Consider the following 25,867-nt stretch of genomic DNA (forward strand, 5'->3'; position numbering starts at 1 on the left):
TTAGGCAGTTATTTCCTCTTACACAAGACCATGCTCCTAATACTGGGAACGGAGAGATACCGTCATAAACAACTAAGAGCCGCAGTAATGTTTCTAAACCCATATCAGAATTCACCAAAACGTAAACTGTTTGTAGCATTTAGCATTTGTAGTGTGTTAATATTTTGTCATATATTTATTCATTCATTTATTGTCTGTAACCCTTATCCAGTTCAGGATCGCGGTGGGTCCAGAGTCTACCTGGAATCATTGGGCACAAGGCGGGAAAACACCCTGGATATTATTGTTGAATAATATTTTTATCCTCGGTACTGAAGCAGTTGGTAAAGGGACAGATGAAGTTTACAGCAGCACTTTATTACCACAAAAACCTCCAGTTTGGTTTCATTTGCCAATTTTGATGACTGTCCTTGAACTCCAGAGCCTCTGATCCACTGCATTTATCAAAGCCTTGCGTGGGACAGGTGGGTGACAGATTAAAGGAAAGGACAATAAAAAGTGTCTAACTGAGGGGATGGGTCACCACGTTCTGTCAGAACAGCTTCAACTCTTCAGGTCTCTGGGACTGTGGAACGCCATTCCACTCTCACAGTATTCATTTTGTTCTCTGCACCATGATGTCGAAGGCTGAAGTGGTGAATGACGACATCACTGTGGCCCTCAGTAAAGGAAACCACAGAGGCCATAATAGTGATTTAATGAGTCAGTCAGTCTAACAGAGCGTAGATGAATAGATGGTGTAAACGGTCATATTTGTCATCTTTATGGCAGTGTGTGTGCTGTGGTGTCCCACCTCTAGGTAGAATTGACCTACACACTCCCCTCATCAATCACACACCCTTTGGCCTTTGTGCCTCTTAAAGCAGTTGAAAAATGCATAAACACTTTTCACCGAGCTGCTGCTAAAGGGCGGTCAGTCAGCTGTTCTTATCTCAGGTGATTAATGGCTTGCATCTCTATCTCTGACAACAATCAGGAATCAGAGGAACACCGATCTGCAGCTGTTCTACCAGCCCTGAGATTTGTAAGAGGGAATACTGAATAGTTACATATAAATAAGATAATTTTAGCTTAGCATAACCTGCCTGATAAACGCATGCAAATTTACAATTCGCCTTTTCAGTTTGTTGTGTGATTGTCGTGTCTAAAGAGGCCAAATGATGTAACAGAAACGGATCAAACTCAAGTCATTGTCACCCTCAAAATGTGTTATTAGCACGAAATACATGTACAGTGGAACCTCGAACTTTCCAAGATACGAACCGGGCATTTGAATATTTTTTGCCTCCACCAACGAACCACGACTCTAGAACCGAACCCGAGCCTCCGTCGAGCCGGCGTCTGGAAATGTCCACTGACCCCAATAGGCGAGTCTCCCAGCGCCCCCAGACTTGAGTGAGCTTTTAAGATTAGCAAATTGTAGCTTTAGCAATTTAGCATTAGTGTAAATAGCAGACACTGAAATCCGTGCTAAGTTAAGCCATATCTACGCTTCGTCTCCCCACATTCACCACCTACTCTCCGTTATTCCACCCCCCCCCACCTCCCGTCATACAGCCAGTGCCTGTGTTACTCCTCCAGCCAGTCGTCACGTCTTCAAGGTAGCGATGTGTAACCACTTACAACTTTATTATTTCTTTTTTATCACTGTTTCCACTGTATTTCTCTTTTATTTTTAGTAACGCTACATGTATTTTTTACTAATTTGAGAGTGTTGTAAACATATATCAGTGCAAAAAGGGTGACTTTCGGGGTGGGGGCTGGAACGCATTAATTGCTTTTCACTCGAGAAACGAACTTTTCTACTTACGAACCAGGTCACGGAACGGATCAAGTTCATAGGCAGAGGTTCCACTGTATATATAAACATGGCCAATTGCTGCCCTTTTAAAGGTGTTATAAACAAACAATAAATAAACAAGAAACATCGCTCAGTGCTGCCCTCTAAAGTCATTATTAACAAACAAATGACGGCAGCAGTCTTAGTCACTTCTCTGTTTGGGAAAAAGTGTTCATTATATTTTTCCTGAATTGTTCCTTTATTAGCCGCAGAGTTGTGGTTTAAAAGCGTTTTTTATTTATAGCTGAGAAAATGGTTTCAGTGATTTCTGACTATGGCTTTAGCTTTGTGCATTGTACATTGATGCAGACTGCCTCATGTGTGGGTGTACATGCATTTCAGTAAGTGCTCTGATAGTGTGGGTATTGTGTGGATCTGAGCTCTGAGCCTCTGTTTTGAGTCATTTGTGAGAGGCTTTTTTTTCCTTTTATCCACTGAAATGTAACATAGTTCTGTATATAAGGAAACTTTACACTGCTTCTCTCTCTTACTGCAGGAAATAAATCCCCACTGTCTGAATAAATATTGCAAAGCTTGTATCTCATTGTTTTGTAGGTCTTTGGTTAGGTCTCCTTTACTGGCAGGAACACTGGGGGGAGGGGAGTGATATTAAACAGCACTGTCTCCTCCCTCAACATTCATTCAACATGAGTTTCAGCACTGCATATGAGTTGTTTATGCATGGCACCTAATCCCTGGCTGCACCCCAGGTGTTGGGATGGCTGCCTGCTGCTCCTGGTGTGTGTGTGTGTGTGTGTGTGTGTGTGTGTGTGTGTGTGTGTGTGTGTGTGTGTGTGTGTGTGTGTGTGTGCTCACAGCCCGTGGTGCACTAGGGTATATGTGTTTTTTATTGGTAAAAAATATCAGGTAAAGCACAATTATGTTACGTAAAACCTCAAGAAAAGCTTCAATTTTAGAGAGTTTTTTTCAACAACATCTATGGATTCTGCCTCTTCATTCGTAGGTGGTGTCCATGTTTTCAAAGCCCAGGCAAAAAAATCCAGCACTTGGACATGCAGAGTCATCAGACCTGAGAGAGAGCACATATCAGTTCTTTACAAATATGACAAATAATAATAATAGTAATAATAAAAAGGGTTGAAATTTTGTGTTCCTTGTTGCATAGGGTTCACAGACCTGTAGAGTTGTCCCTCCCACTCATCTGAGTCTCTGCACTCTCACGCAAATGCAGGTCTAGTGTTGCGATTGGAAAGAAGAGCACTGAGTAAAAGTGGATAAAAACGAGAAGAAAGAGAAATGAGCAAAAACTGCTGAAAAACAGAGCTTCGGTTTCTCACTCCTCACTGCTGTGCGCTTGGGTCGGGGTGAACAGCGAGCGGCCATTCTGAACACTGCTCTGGGGTTTGATCTTTATGGTCTTTTGATAAAAGCAAGCAATTTTATTAAATTGACGAAAAACCCGAGCTCTCTACGGAAATTCTTGAACGCGACCGTGACGTCACTGGTGGACAACAGCTGAACAACGCCGCGGTAAAACACCGTTATGACTGACTGTTATGACAGTATCTAGCTAAATAACCAACATTATTCATGACAATAGCCTAGCAATAAGCTAAACTTAAATTTAGAGGTACCGTTATTCTTGTAAATGTGATCGAAGTCGAACTCGAATTCATCCGACACTATAAACCTCCGTAATGCAGCTACGTAGCCGAGTATAATCTGAGCACCGAGTTTAGCGAGTCAAGCTAACGTTAACTAACACCAACTAAAACAGGCGAAGTGAGTGTCCTTACCCTGTTTACCTCCATGTTACAGAGGCTCTTGAACACCTTTCGTTGGTGTCCTTACATGCCCATATTGTTGGAAAAGCGCCAGTGAAATGAGCTACAGATAACGGAGTGAGCGGATGGTCCTTTCCAAAGTGCCCGTTTAAAGTGGACAAATTTACTCCATTTTCTGGATATTTTGGGATCTTTGGGCCATTTGTTCACAGATGTCCCACTGTACATTGAATGATTGCAGCCAAAAACAACACACCTTTTCCTCATTTTGCATTAAATTAAGTGCAGCTTCTAGAGTTGTTGTCCACCATCTACGTCACAGGCAAGACGCCTATTAGAGTTTCCCAACACCGCTGGGGGGGGGGGGGGGGGGGGGGCAACGGTCTTTTAAACCTTATTCCTTCAATTAGTAAGAAATAACATGTTTTCTGACTCTCAATAAACACAAGTTAGGAACTCAACCACTGTATTTATTTGTTTGACACTTTCATATCGCTGGTGCCTAGCCTTTAAGTCCCAGAGATGTGTTCCCTTGTGGAAAGGGGCGAATATGTCCCCCTTAAATCAAAATCAGATAAAATCAGGTTTATCATCAGGTGGATTGTGATGAACCTGTGCTGCTAACAAGCAACGTCGGACGAGCTGATGCCCACAAACATTTGGCCATGCGGAAAAGTGCAGTTTTTTGTTGTAAAATGGTTTATCTGAGTAAAATGGGAATCTTTGGTGGGGATCACAGTTCAGATGTGTGTTTTATGACCAGTTCTCCCTGTAAGTGCAGATAAATGAGAGCTTTGAGTGCTCCTTGATTGATAAGGGCTCACCTGCACTGTCACAGACTGAGACAGGGTCTGTTTTTCCACCTGTGCCCTTCCAGAACTCACCATAACTCCAGATAACATCCTGTCGAAATATCTGGCTCCTGGCTGTGTGCTGATATGTCGCATCTTTTTCACTCTCGCCGCCGTGTCTTCCATGTTCTGTCCTTTTACTCAGATTCCTTCTGGAATAACACCTCGTATCCCAAGGCTGGGAAATAAACGATGTGCATGAAAAGTATGAATCATTGCTGCAGTGGCCAGAGGAGCAGCTGAGTTATGTGTGTACATCTGTATTGTGTAGTGGCGGAGTCATCTGTGAATGAAGAATTGCTGTAAATTCGAGCTCTAAGCGTCTATTATAAATAATAGAGAAGCTTTCTGGGCGGCTGATGGTGGGCACAGATCAAGAGAAGTGACAGCGATTGATGTACACACATTTGAAGGCTGCTCACGGTACCCCAGGTTGTATCAGGTTAGTACGACCTGCTCAGGAACTCTTTAAAACCCCTTTAAAGTATTGTGTACAACAATATCTTCAGGTTAGGCAGAAAATCTTTAGCACAATCACAAATAATCCTCAACAAATAAATATTGTGCTTGGTTCTTGGTTATTCCTTGTGTCCACTCTTTCCAAATTAATCCAAGACACATTTAGTGATGCTGAGATCTGGGCTCTGAGGCGGTCAGTCAATAGTACTGAGAAATATGAATAGATTCTTTGATTTACAAATGTTCTTGTGTCTATTTCCTTTTATTGTGAGGTGTTCTTGAATAATCCACATCTTTTCAGGAAGGGGGTGATCTGTGTAAAGCTCATCTTTTTCTGTTTCTACATTGAAAGTTATTCCACTGAAAGTTAGTGGTACAGTCCATCACCCCAAAAGAAACCCACACAGACACAGGGAGAACACACCACACTCCTCACAGACAGTCACCCGGAGGAAACCCACGCAAACACAGGGAGAACACACCACACTCCTCACAGACAGTCACCCGGAGGAAACCCACGCAGACACAGGGAGAACACACCACACTCCTCACAGACAGTCACCCGGAGGAAACCCACGCAGACACAGGGAGAACACACCACACTCCTCACAGACAGTCACCCAGAGCAGGACTTGAACCCACAACCTCCAGGTCCTAGGTCCCAGTATGATGAGATCTATCAGTGAACACACCTGTGAATTCCTTTTCAGATCTGATGCTAAAACGTAGTTCTAAAGCTTTTAGAACTGTGCTGTTGGGGTGGTCCTGCATGTGTTTTCCCTTTGGCTTTTGTGATCCTAAGTGAGTGAGTTACTACATATCTAAGTTCAGAGATGTCTTTGTAAAATTAATAACAACTGCTTTGAAATAATGTTTGGAGTCTGCTATGTGTTTGAACTGATCACCATCTGATTGAAAGGGGATCAGCAGTGTGGTGCTCTCACAGGATCTCAGAGTGGCTCTTCTAGGCTTCGAATGCTCAGCTATTTATAGTGCTCTCAGTCTCTAAACCTGGTCTTAGACAGTGCTGCTAAGCAGAGAAGCTCAGTAAATACCAGCGCTGGTCTCTGGGTCCCTTCCATCTGGACATGGCTAGTTTCCTGCAGGTCAGCACTGACCCCCACGTGAATCCCATCACATCATAATGAGAACAAAACACAAAGAAGACCCCATCAGCGCTTCTGCCCTTTTCACATCAGAAATGAAGGTTATGAAATGAAGTCTGATATGAATTAAACATGTACAAATTCAGTCAGAATATTCTCTCTCTCTCTCTCTCTCTCTCTCTCTCTCTCATGTTACTGGACCAATATGACAACAGTAAGTAACTGAAAGATCCCCTGGACTGGCAGGAAAAATGGCAGGACCAGTGCTTTCTCCTCCATCAATATCCACGGTTGAAGAGCCCTTGAGTAAGGCACCTAAAACCAAACAGCTTTCCTGGTGCTTCCCTTAATTTTGCTTCTTATTAATAATTTGCCCTTGAACGAGGACCACTCTCAGACTGTAAGATAAAATGTGTTCGTACTACATTATTTGCCGTTTAGTTTAAGATGAGATAACACTTCATTAATCCTGAAGGAAATTGCAGTTAAGTTTAGATGACTTTATTTAGACCGCCCCTCCTCCACAGTTATATCTCTTTAAACCTGTCCATGGAGATTGTTTCTGATGCTGTACTACTTTATTTATCACTTTGCACTTCGCAATGCTGTCATTCCTTTCCCTCAAGTGTGTGCAACATTCAGGAGAAAGAGAAATTAGAATTGGTCTCTGCTCTCTGCTCTTTATTTGAGTTTAAGAAACTCAATATTAACTTTGAAAGTTTCACTTAGAAGTGAAATTGTTGGGGCATGAAATAAAAAAAAAAAAAAAACCTTAAAATGGTGTTGACCTTAAAATGTTTATATTGTAGCTAGAGGTCTACACCGTATCAAAGAAAAGACAAGGCAGATGTGCAAAACCTTGTTTTGTTTATCTGGAGATATGATATGAACTGAAGACAATAAAACCTCAAACAACATCCTAGACTAAATAAAATGTCCCTTTAAAGAAGTATTTTTAAATAACTATTAATTACATTAGTTATTAGTTTGTGTTGTCTATAGATTGGCAGCACGGTGGCGCAGCAGGTAGGTGTCGCAGTGACATGGCTACAGGGTCCTGGGGTTGACTGTCTGCGAGGAGTGTGGTGTGTTCTCTCTGTGTCTGCATGGGTTTCCTCCGGGTGACTGTCTGTGAGGAGTGTGGTGTGTTCTTCCTGTGTCTGCGTGGGTTTCCTCCAGGTGACTGTCTGTGAGGAGTGTGGTGTGTTCTCTCTGTGTCTGCGTGGGTTTCCTCCGGGTGCTCCGGTTTCCTACCACGGTCCAAAAACACACGTTGGTAGGTGGATTGCGTAGGTGGAGTGTGTGTGTTGCCCTGTGAAGGACTGGCGCCCCCTCTGATAACTGGATAAGGGTTACAGATAAAGAATGAACATCTATAGTTTTTTTTTTTTTTTTTAGATCTGATGTATGAAGTGGTAGAGTCTCTCCTCTGTTGTTTGCGTGTTTTCTGTTTGTGTCTGGTTCTGGTTCCTAACTTCGTTTTGTGTTGATCTCCAGACAGACACAGTTCAGTGGAAATCTGTGAGAACATGTATGTTTTAATCAATAACACTAATGTGTCTGTTATTTTTCCTGATCTTCTGTCAGACTGAGGCTCTGATTAATCCCACTCTGCCCGGGAGTTACGGCTCGACTAAACCTGACTCGCTTGACACATGAAATCAATTAAATCAAACTGGGTCAAGCCATAATGTAGCCTCCACCTCTGTGTCCATCCTCCTTCTCTCCGCATCGTGTTCTCTCTCTTTCTGAGCTCACAGAGGAATTAGGGAGGAGCTCTAATGTCTCCCCTGCAGAGGAAGAGCAGTTAATGGGATTGTTCGTCCAGGTAAAAGCCTGTCTGTTTGTTTTAAGTGTAGAGAGAGACTCGACCAAACTCTGCTCTCTCTCTCTCTCTCTCTCTCTCTCTGACTGTGTCTCTCTGTATCTTCTGAGTATTCAATAATATTTCTTTTATTTTTGAGCGAATCATTGCTGTTTTGCTGTAGCTGGGCTTTACAGACAACACCAATTAGAAATGCCCATGTGTCAGTGAATGCACAGGAAACCTCACTAATTAGGTTCTACCTCCCTGCCTCTATCCTGCAGAGAGGACCTTCTCAAAATGGCTTTGGTTCAGTTCGGACCTTTTGCACTTGTGTCCATGGCACATATTTTACACATTGTTTTCATTGATATTCTGATGAGGCTCTGTCCTTGCCTTTGTGTTAGTGTTGCATCCTGCCTTAATTCTGTTGTGTTCTGAGCTTTCCTTTGCTTTGTAAACGTTGTTATGATATGACTGAGCAGGCCACCGTAGTTTGATCATCTGGGAGTTTGTCCTATCACAGAACCCCATTTTGCTCACCCTTCAACAACATCATTAAACGTCATCAAAGCGCACACTTTCAGGAAGGTCTTAGGGTTAAGGGCAAGAATTGGGACAGTGGGAGAGATTATCCCTGTTGATGTCATAGCCATCTGTATCTGGGGCTCGAGGGAACCCAACTGTTCTTGCTCTGGCTGAGCATGGCCCTCGCTCTCGCCCCTCACTCAGCTTAAGGCTCCAGGGCTGATGGTCCAATGCAAATCTAAAAAAAACAAACTCGGGTTTGTGTTAAGTTGGAAAACATGGCATTGAATCTCACTTGCTGTAAGGGGAAAAGGGTCCAACTTTTTGCCAAATCATCTCTGAAGAGCTCAGCTGGAATACAAAAATACTGTTCCTGTCCAAACCTGGTCAGAACCAGGCTGTTTGGATCCATTGCTCCTGAGGTTTGGACGGCGTGTTTGTAGCTGCTGTAATGGACAGAAAGGCTGTGTATACTTTTAGGGGCTTAGCCCCGGAGTCTCCTCCAAGCCATGAGTTCCTGGCTCTCTCAGGCGGCTCCTGGAGCTCTTATCTCCCCATGGCAGCGCTCTGGCACCAGGGCTGCGACAGACACTTGGCCTGGAGAGCTCAGGCTACAGGGCTTGACCCAGAACGGCCGGCTGCAGGACCGCAGCATTAGGAAAGAAGGACACAAACAACAATTGTGAAATGGTGTTAAATTATCAGCCGTAACATTACAATCACTGGTGTGTTTCTACACTCAGTGGCCATTTTGTATTTCTTTAGTTCGTTTGTTGCTCTGCAGCCACCATCACAGAGCAGGTACGATTTTAAATAGTGGATCATTCTCATTGCTGCTGTGACGCTGATGTGGTGGTGTATTAATTAATGTGTGTTGGGCTGGCACTAGTGGATCAGACACAGCAGTGCTGCTGGAGTTTTTAAACACTACGTCCACTTACTGTCCACACTGTGAGACACTCCTCCCTCATTGGTCCACTTTGTAGATGCAATGTCTATTGCTGCTATTCTCAGTCCAGCAGTGACAAAGGGCTTTAAAAACTCCAGGAGCACTGCTGTGTCTGATCCACTCTACACCAGCACAACACACACTAACACACCACCACCACTTCACTGTCATTGCAGCGTTGCAGCCAAATCATACCTGCTCTGTGGGGGTCCTGTATGTGTTACCACGTGAAGAACAAGGTGAATATAAATAAATAATGTATGCATAGCAACAGATGGTGTGCAGAACGAAGCTATATGGTAAATGGAGCCTGTAATAACAAGGAGGTTATGGCTGATCAGTTTATATTGACCAGTGATTTGAAGACCCCTTTGGGATTGTTGAAATGTCACTAGACCCCAGGTCCCACAGAGTTCTGTGTTCTGAGTAAGCCCAGGTGTTCACATAACAAAATGCTTTTACTCTGTAGGTCATTTAAAAAGAAATCATTTTAAAATGCTCTGCGAGTTCTGCTTATAATGAGCTTCTGCTTTGTCATAGCACACTCCCAGAGATCTCTCAGGTCCCAACAAATGGCAGGTAATACGGCTCAAACCGTGGCCTGCAGCAGAAGATGGCTGTGGGAACCCCAGGGATCTGCATTAAGCTCAGATTCCGGAGAAATTTGTGACAGTGAGTCCTGCTTCTATCAGCTCTTTCAGTTCCATCAAATCCTCAGCCTGTCGGACTTAAAGCCAGGCCTGGAATCAACCAGCTGGCAGTGCTGCAGTCTGTGGGCAAACACACGCTTAGTCACGAAGACTCATGCGGTTTATTCATTGAGTATTTCCAACATGGTGTAATTCAGAATCTCTGCTGGAGGAGCCTGGATTGAGTTTAGTGAAAGGCAAACTTCATGATTTGAATCAAAAAACGCTCCGTTGATGTTTTATCATTTGCTAGCTCTCCAGTTTGTTGGTGGTCTAATGTGTTTATGAAGCCCTAGTGTCAGTAAACGGGTCAAAAAATAAAGGGTCTTGGTCCGATATGCTAGGCTTTCTCTTTTTAGATGGGATCGATAGCCCTCCAAACTTTGAAAATCATGGAGAGATGCTCTATTACTGCTCCATAGGAGGGACATGTTGGCTTGTTTTCGTTGGACCAGTTTACACAAGGTGGAACTGGCTCTAAATTTGAGTGCTCTAACCGCATGAAAGTAAACACAGAGCGAAAGTGCTTCTAAAAACTAAACAACTCGAGTTACAAATGAATTTTTGTGGTGAATAAAAACGTACAAGTTAAACTTGTACAAACAATGGTAATGCTTTTCCTCTTTAAACACACTGTACTGTCTTAAAAGACGCAGAACTTCTGAATGCAAACAAACCAAAGAACACAGCAGTTCCCCTCACTTGCCTTCAAAGGGGACGTCTGCGATTGTGGGGAAATGCCATTTCTTTCTGGTTTGTTTACGTTCAGAATCTCCATGTCTTTAACAGTGGAACGGTATTTTTGAAGAGAAAAACAAGTGTTGTTTCGACTTGGCTTGAGTTTAACTTCTCTGCACATTTTTACACAGTGTTTGAATTACAACAGAAACTCATTTGTAACTGGAGTTGTTTTGTTCCGTAGCACTTTTCATTAGTTTTCTTCAGATCGTCTGGCATCTCATTCCTCCTTATCAGTTATTCACACCTACAACGTTCAGTTTTAGAAGTTGGTTGCACTGAATACACATAATACCACATGATGTGTGTGTGGTCGTTTTGATTCATGCACTTTGACCCCTGTCTTGGTCCCGATGATTCTAGGTAGGCTCAGTACCCACTGCAAACCTTTTAATGAAGAGCCATTTACAGAAGATGAATGAATGAATGAACTATCACTTTGGTAAACACCGTTTTCTGCTTTTTCATTAAACAGTTATGTTTATCGTATGGTCAGTGTATCAGGCTGTGAATCTGGTCTCAGTCTGATTTCTTTCTCCAGATGATCCCAGCAATGATTTAACCCCAGAACACATGAGTTCTAATATCCACCAGTCATTTTTCCGTCTTTCTGTTTGGTGACTGTCAGCCTCCGTGGTAAATGTCTCACTGTAGTGTCAGAAGTTTGGAGACTCATTTGTATCAGATCAAAACTGGTACCAAACTGAAGCCCTGATTATGAATGTCATCAAGTGTTTCGCATGGATAGCTTTTGTAATGAGATAAATGTAAATGTGACACAATTGGATGAGAGGAAGATTGTGTGTTTGGGGGTTTGTGGGGGGTGGGGGGTGGGGGGTGTTGAAACAACATTGTAAATGTAGATTGAGAATTCCTCTCCAAAAACCTGCAAAGATTTGACTTTAATTAATTGACATCCTATTAATTAATTGTGGTGTTGTCATATTTATTCAGTGCAACAACAACCACAAAGTCAGAGCATAAAAAGACTAGCTTTCAGTGATGTTTGAGGTCTGGGCTTTGGGTCAGTACATTATTCTGAGAACAACAGCTATTTCTTTGTTTCCTTTTCTGATCCCTTGAGGGATGCACATCCTTTCAGACCCGTAGTGTTTGGTTGTTCTTCTCCCAGGTGGAGTTAGACGCAGTTAGACTGAATAGATGAAATCTGTAAGTGTTTCTCTGATGGGGCCTTGGAATGACACCAGGGCTTGCTCGGTTCTAAAGAGCCCTGTGTACTCTGTACCTTTGAACTCTTTGTTTGTTTTTATTTTCACTTTTCCTCTTCCTTTCCCAACAGGAAACGAAACGAATGAAGAGCGGTCTCAAACATTTGCACAGTAATGTAGGTGAGATTTCTCTTTTAAAGGATGTTCTCTTTTCTTTGTCTCTAGGGAGATCTCTGCTTCTGAGACACAGGAGGTTATTAAATGAGTGAGAACACAGCTGACAGCAGCGGTAAGCAGCTTTTAATACAAATCTGTAAGTCAAAGTTGGACAACTCTGGTCACATTTGTATCCACCGCCCCGCCAAATTATATTTGCAGTGTGTTATAACTTTGGCACAGGCCAAATGTAGTGCTTCCTAATTCCTCTCTGTGTTATACTCAGCTAATACACAGTCAGCAAGGGGGTCTCTCTATATCAGGGGTCGCAAATAGGCGTTGTCCTATCCGGACCCGGACCTGTAACTGTTAATATTATCTATTAGGAGCTGTTTGATTTTGAACAGATTGTTTTAACAGCGTGGTGTGACTCTTCTAATCATTACAGTTCAGGTTTACCGCTCCAGGAAACTCACAGACTAATCACATGAGTTTCCTCATATCACACATGAAGCCCAGCCAATCAGATCTGTGCATTATGATGAGTGACACATACAGGGCTGGAGCCACTAACACCACTATCCTGGGGCCAGTAAAAGTAGCCCAAGGTACGTGATAAAGGCTCTTTTGGGATGACAGTGTTGTTTGAGGTAAAACCAGAAACTTAACTAACTGTTTGAAGTGTTCTCATGATGCTGAACTTGGATTCTGTTTACGGATAATGCCCCATCCTCCACCATAAAGAGGAAATCAGCTGGCTGTTAAGGGATAAAGAAATAAGAGCCAATCACAGAGCCAATATATATACAATGGTTGTTTCATTTGTTATCATTTTAGAAAGCTTGCTGATTAGTATTCAGACAAACGCTCTTTAATCAGTTTGTGGGTTGTTTTTGTTCCTCCATCATCAGTTTTCCTTCTGCCTTGGCTAACAGAATTAAGACTCATTCCTGAGTGAATGAGATACAGATACAGCATGCATTTTCCTTTCTTCGCTCAGACTGTGGTCCTGGCAGCTCCTGAACCCATGGCAGAATCTTACATAAACAGCAGCTTCTTTTTTTTCCCATCTGGAACATTACTAAAGGAACAGGATTTCAGCCAAACAGAAACAGAAATGCGTTGCATTGTGCTGTTACTCCCTCCTGAATGTGACTGAAGGCGAAAAAATAAAAAAAACCTGGTTGCAGTATTTATACACCCGCTAAATATTTCCAAACGTTAAAGCTGTCACTGTTGATTACATTAACAATCAAGCAGTTAGCTACCGATTTTCATTAATAAGCCCAAACAGCACCCGTGTTATCAGGAGAGGCCTAATCTGTGCATTCATTTTTAAAGTGGAGTAATCCTGATACATATATATTAACTGAATATATACTGAATTTGTCCATAAGTATGCAGTATCAGTGACAATTATTTTTATTAACAGACCCCACAATCCAACACATGTTGGTAGGTGAATTGGACTTGCAAAAATATAAATATAATAAAACTGATGTGTGACTATGTGACATCCTGTGATGGACTGGTGCCCTGTCCAGAGCGTGTTACTGCCTTAAACCCAATTTTTCCAGGTAGGATCCAGACCCATCACAGCCCTGTACTGGACGAAACTGTTACAGAAGATCAATGAATGATTTTATCAGCACACAAACAAGCTGTGAAGAATCAACCAAATGCAGACAAGGCTAACAAGCAAAAGATGCCTAGGCTAGGCTAGGCTAGGCTAATCGAGGCTAGGCTAAACTAATGCAGACTAAGACTAATGCCAGGATACCTTACCTAAAATAATGCTAAGGTAATGCTAATGCAATAAGTTACTGCAAATGAATAAACTCACAAGAAATGATCATAAATAAATAAATTGATTAATTAATCAGCAAACAATAAAATCACAGCGAGAGTGTTAAAAAGCCAAACACAGGGATAGGTACAGTGTTTTGTACGGAGTGTGACAGCTTTTATAGCTGTCTTCTAATGAGAAACAGAACAAGCCACAGCAGAGCATTGGGTGCATGACACTGGGGCAGTTTGGGCAAAAAAAAATCATAATTTTGTGCTAAAGTAGAGCAAATTTGCTGCACAAATGTGACACACCACATGAGGAAAAGGCAGGTTTTCCAAAGCTTTAGAGCAGGCATGGACCACAAGTGGGCCATGAAGCACCCTCTAGTAATCCATATACCCATCCTCAAAATTTATATGACACCTGCTGGCAGAAAAGAGAATTGCAGCAATACAATGCAGGAGCTTGCTGAATTCCCAGAGGCATTTATAGCTGAATGTCCCACATGTTTAACATCCAAAAGCACCTGCACATGTTTGTGGTTTTGGATCCCACTCACTCGCGCATCTTTAGCAGTCTGAATTTTCTCAAAATAAAGAAGACGTTTGTGTATCATTTGAAGAGAAGGATCCACTGGAGCTAAAACTAAAACTAGTTTAAATACCAAAGGATGTCCATTTTCTCACTGTCTCAAATGTGTACTTTTCATTAAAGATGTTCAGTATTTCTGTTCTTAAAGAGAAAATAATTTTTTTTTTTATTTTGCCCAGAACTAAAACTTTTCCTGTGGCATTACAGTTTTCCCCCACACACAGTTCACAAAGTGACTGGAAAAACTGAGGTTTCTAACTTGTGATGGGCACATTCTGAAATCTCTGAAGTCTGATGAAAAAGAACTTGATGCAATGCAAGAAACTGTCAGTGCAACAAATGCGGCGATTTTTTTCCACAGAGCCATTTAACTCTGTTTAGCAGTCAATATCCTGCCAAGCAGCACAAAATCGCAAAGGCAAATTCTACTAAAGCCTGGATTATTTTAGTAATCCCTCTCTGAAGTTTGAAGTGTGCGGTATTTTTGGGGGGGATGGGTTTTGGCTTCAAAGTTTATTTTGGTTGAATGATTAAAAAGCAATTGAATTTGAAGCTCACAAATGTGCCGTGCTAATCAGAGTATTAAGAGGCATTGTTGTTTTTTTCTGCTCCATTAACACTCTCCAGGAGAAATTACAAAAACTCACCATCACAGGAAAAAGCTCTGCTTATAATTCATGCATATTTTTACAGAGTAGAGCATCCACTCGGCTTCACTTCAGTAATCTGTAGCTTTAAACATTTTAAGACCAACCACCATTAGCGCTTAAACAGTTATTCAGTCACTTGTCTCAATCTGTTTATGAACATATTGTTGACAGGTTATATATTCGCTCCTGTTTTTAAATAGTTATCAGCAGCCCACTGTTTTTTTTTTTCTTGAACTGCGGTTAATGCAAGTACACTGAATAGCTTAACACACTGAAGGAGAAGGCAAACTGCCCAGATCTGTCACTACACCTAGCAGACACCCGCACTGGAGCAGAGAGATAGAGTAGAGACTACTACAGCAGCAATGAGGGGACGAACTCCCTATTCATATCAGAAATATTAGAGTTTAAAATGAAACAAAATGTTGGATGAAGAGTTCAAATTCAACAAGTGTATCTTGTGCATCTCCATCTTAACGTACAGTACAGATCTCCATAAACTCTGGCTGTTTCTAAAGACCTGTGTCACTTAGTTCCTTGGGATTTGCTCTCTGTAGCTGAAGCTGAAGCATCCATCTCCATTCAGAGGAGGGTTCTGAAGCTGTCGTATGTATGTTATAGAATGTATGGATGCTTTTACGTTGAAATTGACTTTTTTTTATATTTTTTTATGGTGTTTCCTTGCAAGAGTAAACTGTGAAATGGAGTCACCAGTTTTCATTTGTCGTAACAAAAAACCTCCCCGGGTCAGTTCACAAACTGTTACACAATGATCCTTTGATGTTTTTATCCAGTATGCAAAAATGTGCATGAAAACTTTTAAATATAACTTTCCCAATTAAGGGTAGATTCAGAATCACTGCAGAAGAAGAAGAATATTTGATTTAACAAAGTGCGGCTAAGTAACTGAACTAGTGCAAGGATTCCTTTCAGCAGATGAGATGAACAGCTGTATTTGGACAGAATGAATCACTTTAGACTGATTTGGGTTGTTGCACGTGGGTGTGCATGTGTGGGTGTGTGCGTGTGGGTGTGTGTGTGTGTGCGTGTGTGTGTGTGTAAGGAGGGGTGCATCTGCACAGATAGTATCATAATTAAAAACAAAGCTGAAAACTGAGACTTTGTTCCCAGAACAATGGTGCAGCCATTTTGTCTTCAACTTTAACCCTTTACAATGCCCTGTAAAAAAAATCCGTAAAATTTACAGTAATTAACTGGCAGCTGTGGTCACCGTAAATTATACGGTCACATTTTTGTCAATCATAAATTTTACATTTAAGAACTGTTTTTTTTTTTACAGTACTTTACACTGTACTTTAAAACTGATTAAAGTACTGACATTAATGTAACAAAGAAATATTGTTTTCCCGTAAAATTAACGTAAATTGTGTGACAAATGAGAGAAAGGAGACTGAGATAAAGCCATAATGCGTCCTGTATTCAGCCCGAGGAGATATTGCCGAAAGGACCAAAGGAATGTGCGGTATCTGGGTGTAACACTCCAACACTCGGAACACATGCTGATGGTGAACGTTCCTGACCAACACACATTTCAACACAACACACACAAATACACAAACACACACACACACACACACACACACACACAAACACACAAAATAATCACCCCAATGAAACCCAAAATCAAAAAATCACAAAGACAGACAAAACAAAGAAATTCTGCAAAATAACAGAAAATATGGAGAAGCAAGGCATGCTGGGAGCTCCCCCATGAGTCTTAGCTCCTCCCAGTCCTTGGACACGTATACTGCCCCTAATGGTTTGTGCCGTTAACAGTGAAAACATGTATTTTTTACAGTAAAGAGATGTAAAAATGTGTATTTTGGCTGATAAACTTATTTACGGTTTTACAGTTTTCCACCGTAAAATTCACAGACATTTTTTACAGTGTGGGTTTCGATGCAGCAACCACAGGCACAGGTGACCTCTGGGACTGCTCTTTGGAAATGATTTTGGCTTCAAAGGCTTCAAAAGCTGGTTATACATTAAAATTACACCACTGTATTCATATCATACTCTTAAGAGTCGGTCCAGACTAAATGAACCGATCAGGAACAAATGTGTTTGGTGGTTCACAGTGCAGTCAGAGCCTGCGCATGTCACTCACTGTCAACACAACTCCAACAGCCCTTAAATCAAAGTGAATGATGTTCTATCAGAGTTCTCTTGTAGTTCAGTGATGAAAAATGAGAAGTGTGTGAGACGTGTTTGATTTGACTTGCCTAATTTGATATTTCACGTCCTGAGGTGTGTGTTTGATGACGAAGCTGAAATAATGTAATAATAATCTCCTCTTTCTCATAACTGCTGTTCTAATCCATGCACAGCATTAATATACAATATTTCATATTCTGTACATAACACTAGAAACGTAATACCCGTCCCTTGGTGTATGTCACTAATATATTTTCGTTTGTGTTTGTGAGAGGGCTGTCAGACTGTTTCCCTGTTGTATGTGAAGGATGAGAGAGAAGTTGAAGACTTGTGTGGAAAATATGTGGAGAAATGGGAAAACAACATGGGAGAGTTTGATAAATGAGCTGTGGGGAGCTTTATCTGCTTTCCAGAGCATGAAATCTCATCTCACACTTTGTTAGCTGATGAAATCTTTTATATGCTCTGATGAAAAGAGCACCATATCGGTGAAGTCTTTGGTGGCACACACACGCGGATAATAATTTCAGCCTGATTCAGCCTGGTTGAGTATTACCAGCAGTTTCAGAAGATTTCTGGATTACCGGTCACACCCGAAGAGCGGACGTTTGAGGTACAGTGTTCGGAAAAAGGAAGATTTATGAAAGCCACATTAATGCTCTCCTGCCTACTTTGGTTTTATATTTCTAAGATGTGAAGCGCCGTATGGGCCTGACATTTAACTCCTTCAATCACTCATTCACTTACATCTCACAAAGTTAAAAGTTCTCCACATGGGGAAACTACAAGCATTCAGGCTTTTTTTTCTCCAAATGTCATCAGCCTCATTAGTGTTTAATGTAGTAGGTGTAATTTCATTTAATTAATATATAGTAATAATAATATACACATGGCGGCATGGTGGTGCAGCAGGTAGTGTAGCAGTCACACAGCTCCAGGGGCCTGGAGGTTGTGGGTTCGATTCCCGCTCCGGGTGACTGTCTGTGAGGAGTGTGGTGTGTTCTCCCTGTGTCTGTGTGGGTTTCCTCCGGGTTACTGTCTGTGAGGAGTGTGGTGTGTTCTCCCTGTGTCTGTGTGGGTTTCCTCCGGGTTACTGTCTGTGAGGAGTGTGGTGTGTTCTCTCTGTGTCTGCGTGGGTTTCCTCCAGGTGACTGTCTGTGAGGAGTGTGGTGTGTTCTCCCTGTGTCTGCATGGGTTTCCTCCGGGTGACTGTCTGTGAGGAGTGTGGTTTGTCCTCCCACACTCCAAAAACACATGTTGGTAGTTTGATTGGTGACTCAAAAGTGTCCGTAGGTGTGAGTGAGTGAGTGAATGTGTGTGTTGCCCTGTGAAGGACTGGCGCCCTCTTAAGGGTGTATTCCCGCTTTGCCCCCAATGATTCCAGGTAGGCTCTGGACCCACCGCGACCCTGAACTGGGTAAGCGCTTACAGATAATGAATGTATAAATGAATAAAACACATTGATTAATGCATAAATTAAACAAGCATTAAAGCCACACCTTAAAATTATGGCTAAACTCTGGGTTCAGCACTGCAGAAACTGCACTATGTAACCTTTGGAGCAGGGTAAGAAACCACCCCTTCACTCCCTTTTGATTTCAGTGAAAGTGAATTACACTGTTGCTTTGATAATATAATTGTGTTTTTTCATAGTTTCAGACATTTGCTATGGGGGCAGCCATGGACTAAATGTTTGAGGAATGTTTTGATCTGATTCCTAGGACAGGCAAGAAAATTGTGAGTGGGGGGCAGCATTTTCACCTCCCGTAGGAGATTGCAGTGCCCTCAAAACTCCTCTAGAACTTAGTTTATCCATTACCAGGAACGTTGTTCACCCTTAAGCTCAATTAGGGCTCCATTTTGTTCACAGCATCAGTTATGACATGTTTAGCAACTGTGCTAACAAAACCATTCTGGACGTCAGTTGTAACCTTAACATATTAATGAATTTATTGATTAACTTCACTTATCATCTACCTGTGAAACTATTCACCACTAGCGTAAACAAGCTAACAATTGTTCCTTGAGAAAGGCTGAAGTTAGTTCTTATTCTAAGCCACACATTTTAAAAGTGTAAGAAATGAGGAGTGAATAAAGAAGAGCAGAGCTTCACTAGGCTACACCTTTAACTCAAGCTTTAAGACGGTTGCAGTTACCAGAGCTTTTGCAAAATAATGAGCAGGAGGCAGTGCATGCGACTTCGTTCATCACTGTACAGAGCTGCTGTATCTTAGCAGAGAATCTGCAATCAGTCCGAAAATGTCTTCGCTGTGGTCATAGCCTCAGTTATGACCTAGTTAGCAACTTGTGCTGAGAAAACAGTGCAGGCTAGAGTGTGTAAGCCTGCGTGCTATGCTACTCCCAGGTGGAAACACCATTCTCTGCTTAGTAATAGTCCTTCAGCTGGGTTCTGGGTATGACCCCAGGCTAAAAACAACCCCAGAGGTGCTGTGGAAGAGTGGTGCTTCACATCCATGGCACTGTATGTCCTTGTTTTGCAGCTGGTTTGGGTCTAGCCTTTAATACTTTGATAAAGCACATGGCATTGCAGAGTGGTGCCCTTGCATGGTTCTGTGCTCATGCTAAGGTCTTTTCAGTGCCTTAGTGCAGTGGGTCAGGAATGTGCTTTTTTTTATTATTGACTTCTATGTACTTTGGTGTAAAGGGATCTGACTGGGGGCGCTATTTGTCAAGCCTCTTGTGCCGCTAAAAAAAAGAATGATTCATCATCAGCTTCCAGTAATCCCTGAGAAATGGACGCTGTTCTGTGAGTGGTGTTAGATCAGCGGTTTTCACCTTCCTCTTGCTTCTTGACCTTCATAAATTCAACTGTTTGTACACTTTTTTATTATTTATTTTAAAAAAGAACCTCATAGACTGAATTTTTTAACAAGCAATCGATCATCTTCATTTAGCACTAGTTTCCTGCTTGACCTTGCCCACATAAAGCTTGCATGTGCATTTTATTTCTCAGGACTCTGTGCCATTTCTTAGCATGGACTGAGTCAGCAAATAATTTGCTAGACGTAATAGTCCAGTGTCGCTCTGGCTGAGAGTCCTGTACATTTGATTTATGACACTCTTCAGATTGACTGTCAGTGCTAAATGTGGATTGTGGTCCTATGTCCGTGAGGGCCACAGTTTCCCTCTAGTTTTTTAAAGATATACTATTCCACAGAGACTGGTTTAGATGGGGTAATTATTCATTATAGCATAGCGCTCATTATACAGTACATTATATTTAATAGTACACACTTAAAGTGTTTTCACAGCGACTTGGATTGGGGTGGTGTATAAGGTGTAGTTTCCAAAATGGAAATTAGAATTGATAATTCACTTCGATAATTGTTTGGTAATAAAACATTATCCGGGACGTAGTTGTGCTACTCAGTTCTCTCTGAAACTAAACTGTGGTTGCTTTTAGGGGTGGGAAATCTGGAGCTGATTTATTGAATGTGTGATATGTGATACCATTTTGTTTTGTTTGGGGTTTTGTTTGTTCATCCCCAAATTTTTGCCAATATTTCACCCCAATTATTCTTATTCTCCAATTCCACATCTCAGTGTGTCTGGCAAACCGGTGCTTCCTCTAAGACACAAGGCCAACCCACAACTTTTTAAACTGCCACTGTTAAAAACACTGGAAGAGAATGCAAACTGCCCAGATCTGTCACATCTGCTGACTGATTCCCATAATTGCTAGCCATGTCAGCCCTAGGACTCCTGGCTTTGGACGGCTAAGGCACCACTAGGGATTGAACTAATTATCTTCTGATAATAAGTCCAATGAAGACACAACATGTCTTCCCAGTAGATTGAATATGGTTATTGCTGCAATGTGGTGAAAGGAAGCTCCATATTAATACGTATGGATTTAAAAGCTTCTGTAGGGCTAACGCTAGAGCTCTGCAGTCTTGGATGAAAACACAGACTGCTCAATTTAGTTGTCATCTATCAGATATTCTCATGGACTAACATTGATCTGAGTGATGGGGAGACTAAGTGAGACCAGTTGGGTCCTTCCTCTTGGATTCCCAGCTTCAGACATCTGATATCTGAAGCATCTTTGGAAATCAAACTGATGATCACTTGATGTGGGGGAATGATGGGGACATGCAAAGATGCATTTCTCTTTCAAAATGAGAAAGATGCTGGCGTCAGTGACTGTGATATCGATGGATAAGACTTGGAGTAAGAGGGGGAGATGAGTCTTGTGCCAGTGTCATGTCTTTACTTGGTGGTGGTGTGGTGTGGATGGTGATGAATGAAGAAGATTCTCTGCGGACACGTTTTAAATTGTAAATAATTTTTTATTATAATAAAGAACAGTGTAGCCAGGCAGGTAAATCCAAATGCTGAACTTATTTACACAGATCATGACAGAAACAGCATTCAGTGAGGATTTGTCAGTGACAGATTTTTCATACATGTTTCCTTGAAAAAGTAAATATTAAATAATGATTAATTATTTGAAATGGTTAAATATGACAGGGTCAATGTTCAGAAAGAGTAAACCACATCATATATAACATCTATCAGAACAAAGCCTTAGAGTATAATGTATTTTGGTGATGTGGTTTTGAAATGATGCATGTTCTTTTGCCTTGTTGCTTTAGAATTGAGTCTGAGATTTACAAATTGCTCAGTTCTTCTGGCCCCCTCTACATGAGTCCCCCAGTATTTTGACCATGTACAGACTTGACATATGTCTGTTTGGGCGAGCGAGTTTGAAATCTGTCCTGATGTGTCTGTGCTTGGAAGCAGGCATCTGCACGGAGCTTTTGTTTAGTCTGCAGATAGTTCACTTTTACTGTGGAAGGCTCATCAATGGAATCCAAATGTAGATTTGTTTTAGTGTAAGGGGTGTTGTCTGATGTGTCAAATCAAATAAAGGTTTCTCAGAACCACTTATGACAATTACTGAAGCAGTCTGCATTTATATTTAAGACTTTCATTCATTCATTCATTATCTGTAACCCTTATCCAGTTCAGGGTCGTGGTGGGTCCAGAGTCTACCTGGAATCATTGGGTGCAAGGCGGGAACACACGCAGACACAGGGAGAACACACCACAATCCTCACAGACAGTCACCTGGAGGAAACCCACGCGGACACAGGGAGAACACACCACACTCCTCACAGACAGTCACCCGGAGGAAACCCACACAGACATGGAGAACACAGCACACTCCTCACAGACAGTCACCCAGAGGAAACCCACACAGACACAGGGAGAACACACCACACTCCTCACAGACAGTCACCCGGAGGAAACCCATGCAGACACAGAGAGAACACACCACACTCCTCACAGACAGTCACCCAGAGGAAACCCACACAGACACAGAGAGAACACACCACACTCCTCACAGACAGTCACCCAGAGGAAACCCACACAGACACAGAGAGAACACACCACACTCCTCACAGACAGTCACCCGGAGGAAACCCACACAGACACAGAGAGAACACACCACACTCCTCACAGACAGTCACCCGGAGGAAACCCACACAGACACAGAGAGAACACACCACACTCCTCACAGACAGTCACCCAGAGGAAACCCACACAGACACAGAGAGAACACACCACACTCCTCACAGACAGTCACCCAGAGGAAACCCACACAGACACAGGGAGAACACACCACACTCCTCACAGACAGTCACCCGGAGGAAACCCATGCGGACACAGGGAGAACACACCAAACTCCTCACAGACAGTCACCCAGAGGAAACCCACACAGACACAGAGAGAACACACCACACTCCTCACAGACAGTCACCCGGAGGAAACCCATGCAGACACAGGGAGAACACACCACACTCCTCTCAGACAGTCACCCGGAGCAGGACTTGAACCCACAACCTCCAGGTCCCTGGAGCTGTGTGACTGCGACACTACCTTCTGCGCCACCGTGCCGCCCTATTTAAGAATTTTAAATTGTTATTTAATCATGCTACAGAGATGGAAACCTGACATTCTTTCTTTAGAGGCATTCTGACTGGACAGGCATCATCGGAATTATGAATTTTTGTCTCTGTGAGGGTTAAAAGACTCAAAGCTCCTTCTATGGTGCTCATTACCCAAAGAAATAGCATGTGGCCAAAACAGAAAAACAACAGTACAACTCACACATCTGTATGAAAGCATACCGGTCAGATTTTAAGGAAAATGAATGACATGGAGTCTGGAGGAACGCCCTTCTTCATGCTGCTGCTTCACCATCTGTCTAAGGCTCCTCAGCGAACTGCCTCTAATTGGCAATTAGCTTCCTCCTGGTGGTGTTTACAGCTTCCGTGTTCCTCTCTCATTAAGCCCCATCTCTTTGCTGCCGCTCTGCAAATTATCCCATCTCCATCCAGTTCCGCTCACTCCGTTAATTCCTGCAAACAGGAGCATATCTGGACCCTCTCTGAGACGTTAAATGCTTGTATATTAGCAGGCCAAATGTTTTCGGACACCTGTTCAAACAACATCTTTTTTTTTTTTAATTAAGATATTAATAAAAGGTTACTTTGAAAGACTATTGCTAGATTTTAGAGATGATCACAACTATGATGTTAAAGCAATAGATTATATGCAAATGAGGGAGTATAAAGTGTTAAAGGGCGTATATTCTGCCCATTTTCCACAAGTGAACGCAATGGACCTGCTTTGCTGTGATGATTCTGAAATCACTGCACTTGATATAAGCTGCAGTACAAACCCAGGAACACTCGTTTTATTGCATTTTGTTTTCTGATTTAGCACAGAAAACACTCCAGATTCCTAAAGTTATCTTCAGGTGCCCTCCTCACACCCCATTCACCTGGGTTTACCCTTCATTAACAGTTCGGTGCCCAAGTACACTTCCAAGTACATCATCAGACATTCATTCATTCATTACCTGTAACCCTTATCCAATTCAGGGTCGCGGTGGGTCCATAGCCTACCTGGAATCATTGGGCGCAAGGCGGGAATACACCCTGGAGGGGGCGCCAGTCCTTCACAGGGCAACACACTCACATTCACTCACACACTCACGTTTTTGAGTCGCCAATCCACCTACCAACGTGTGTTTTTGGACTGTGGGAGGAAACCGGAGCACCCGGAGGAAACCCACGCAGACACAGGGAGAACACACCACACTCCTCACAGACAGTCACCCGGAGGAAACCCACGCAGACACAGGGAGAACACACCACACTCCTCACAGACAGTCACCCGGAGGAAACCCACACAGACACAGAGAGAACACACCAAACTCCTCACAGACAGTCACCCGGAGGAAACCCACGCAGACACAGAGAGAACACACCACACTCCTCACAGACAGTCACCCGGAGGAAACCCACACAGACACAGAGAGAACACACCACACTCCTCACAGACAGTCACCCGGAGGAAACCCACACAGACACAGAGAGAACACACCACACTCCTCACAGACAGTCACCCGGAGGAAACCCACACAGACACAGAGAGAACACACCACACTCCTCACAGACAGTCACCCGGAGGAAACCCACACAGACAAAGAGAGAACACACACACTCCTCACAGACAGTCACCCTGAAGAAACCTTTTTGCTAGGGACAATTCAGTACTGTCTGGATATTGAAAGGGATATGTCCCTACCATCCCTACCCAGTTCTATGCCCTTTTCCATAAACTGGCTCAGACACTGCCTCTAGACTTATCTCTACTTAATACCTGATGTGTGGTGAGGGTACGCGTGCAGATTGACTGCTGTCACATCATTCAGTTGGAGCTGCTGTACTTTGGTGGTGGTTGAGGGGACTCAACTTTTCTAAATGTTCTAAATAATTTAAAGCTCTTTGTATTTAAAAAACAGCTGTAAAAGTATAACTCGTCAATTCCTTCATTTCCTTCACATGCTGGTTTCCTCATTGATGTACAACATTTTATTTCTTTACATCTAGAAATATGCTTATATTTGCATATATTTGAATAATCGACAAAGAAACAATGGGAATTCAAACCGGTGTCTGTTCCCAGTTCACAGCCTTTCCCTGCAGCTCTAATGGGTATGGATTATTTTCTTTTTCTTGTGTGGGCGTTTGCATAAAGACTATGATAAAGTGCTTCAGAGTGTTTCAGTTGTCCAAACATCCCGGACACTCTGTGGGTGCATGAAGACAGCTGTAATTCAGCTTTCACTGAAGTGCAGTGTGGATAAGTCTGACTTTGCTCTCTGGGGCGGACCTTGCTGAAGAGTAGGAGGCAGTGGAGAGGGAAAGAACTCCAGATTTACTCCTGCCGTTGTTTACAGAAGGGCAGAAAAAGACATTCGGGACAAATACAAAAGCAAAGGGTTCAGTGAGTGGCCATTCTTTATACACTACCCACTTTCCAGCGTTAAAGGCAGTGTGGACGACCTACTGTTTTCACAACGAAACAAACTCCACCCTCCACACGGCTCAAGTGTGCTTTTTTATCTTTTTTTTTTATGGTGGAGTGATATGTTTGAGTTGTTCGTGGCTGAAGTTTAACTTGTCTGAACGTTTTTATTCACTATTTCAAATTAACATAGAAACTCATTTGTAACTCCTGGTGTTTTGTAGCACTTTCTGTCTGTGTTTACTTCCATGTTTCAATATTACCCCCCTGTGGATCAGTAACAGT

General features: G+C 42.4%; 1 protein-coding gene across 3 annotated transcripts in view; it reads left to right on the top strand.

Moving 5' to 3' along the window:
* Positions 1 to 25,867, top strand: part of gulp1a (GULP PTB domain containing engulfment adaptor 1a) — a 135,319-nt gene that overhangs the window by 38,188 nt on the left and 71,264 nt on the right. For all 3 annotated transcript variants that reach the window (XM_066686404.1, XM_066686401.1, XM_066686405.1), the window contains exon 2: positions 12,104 to 12,167. The gene's annotated coding sequence lies outside the window, so the exon portion shown is untranslated. The remainder of the gene's footprint in view (positions 1 to 12,103; positions 12,168 to 25,867) is intronic.

The sequence above is a fragment of the Hoplias malabaricus genome, chromosome 12 (assembly GCF_029633855.1).
Source record: "Hoplias malabaricus isolate fHopMal1 chromosome 12, fHopMal1.hap1, whole genome shotgun sequence".
Lineage (NCBI taxonomy): Eukaryota > Metazoa > Chordata > Actinopteri > Characiformes > Erythrinidae > Hoplias > Hoplias malabaricus.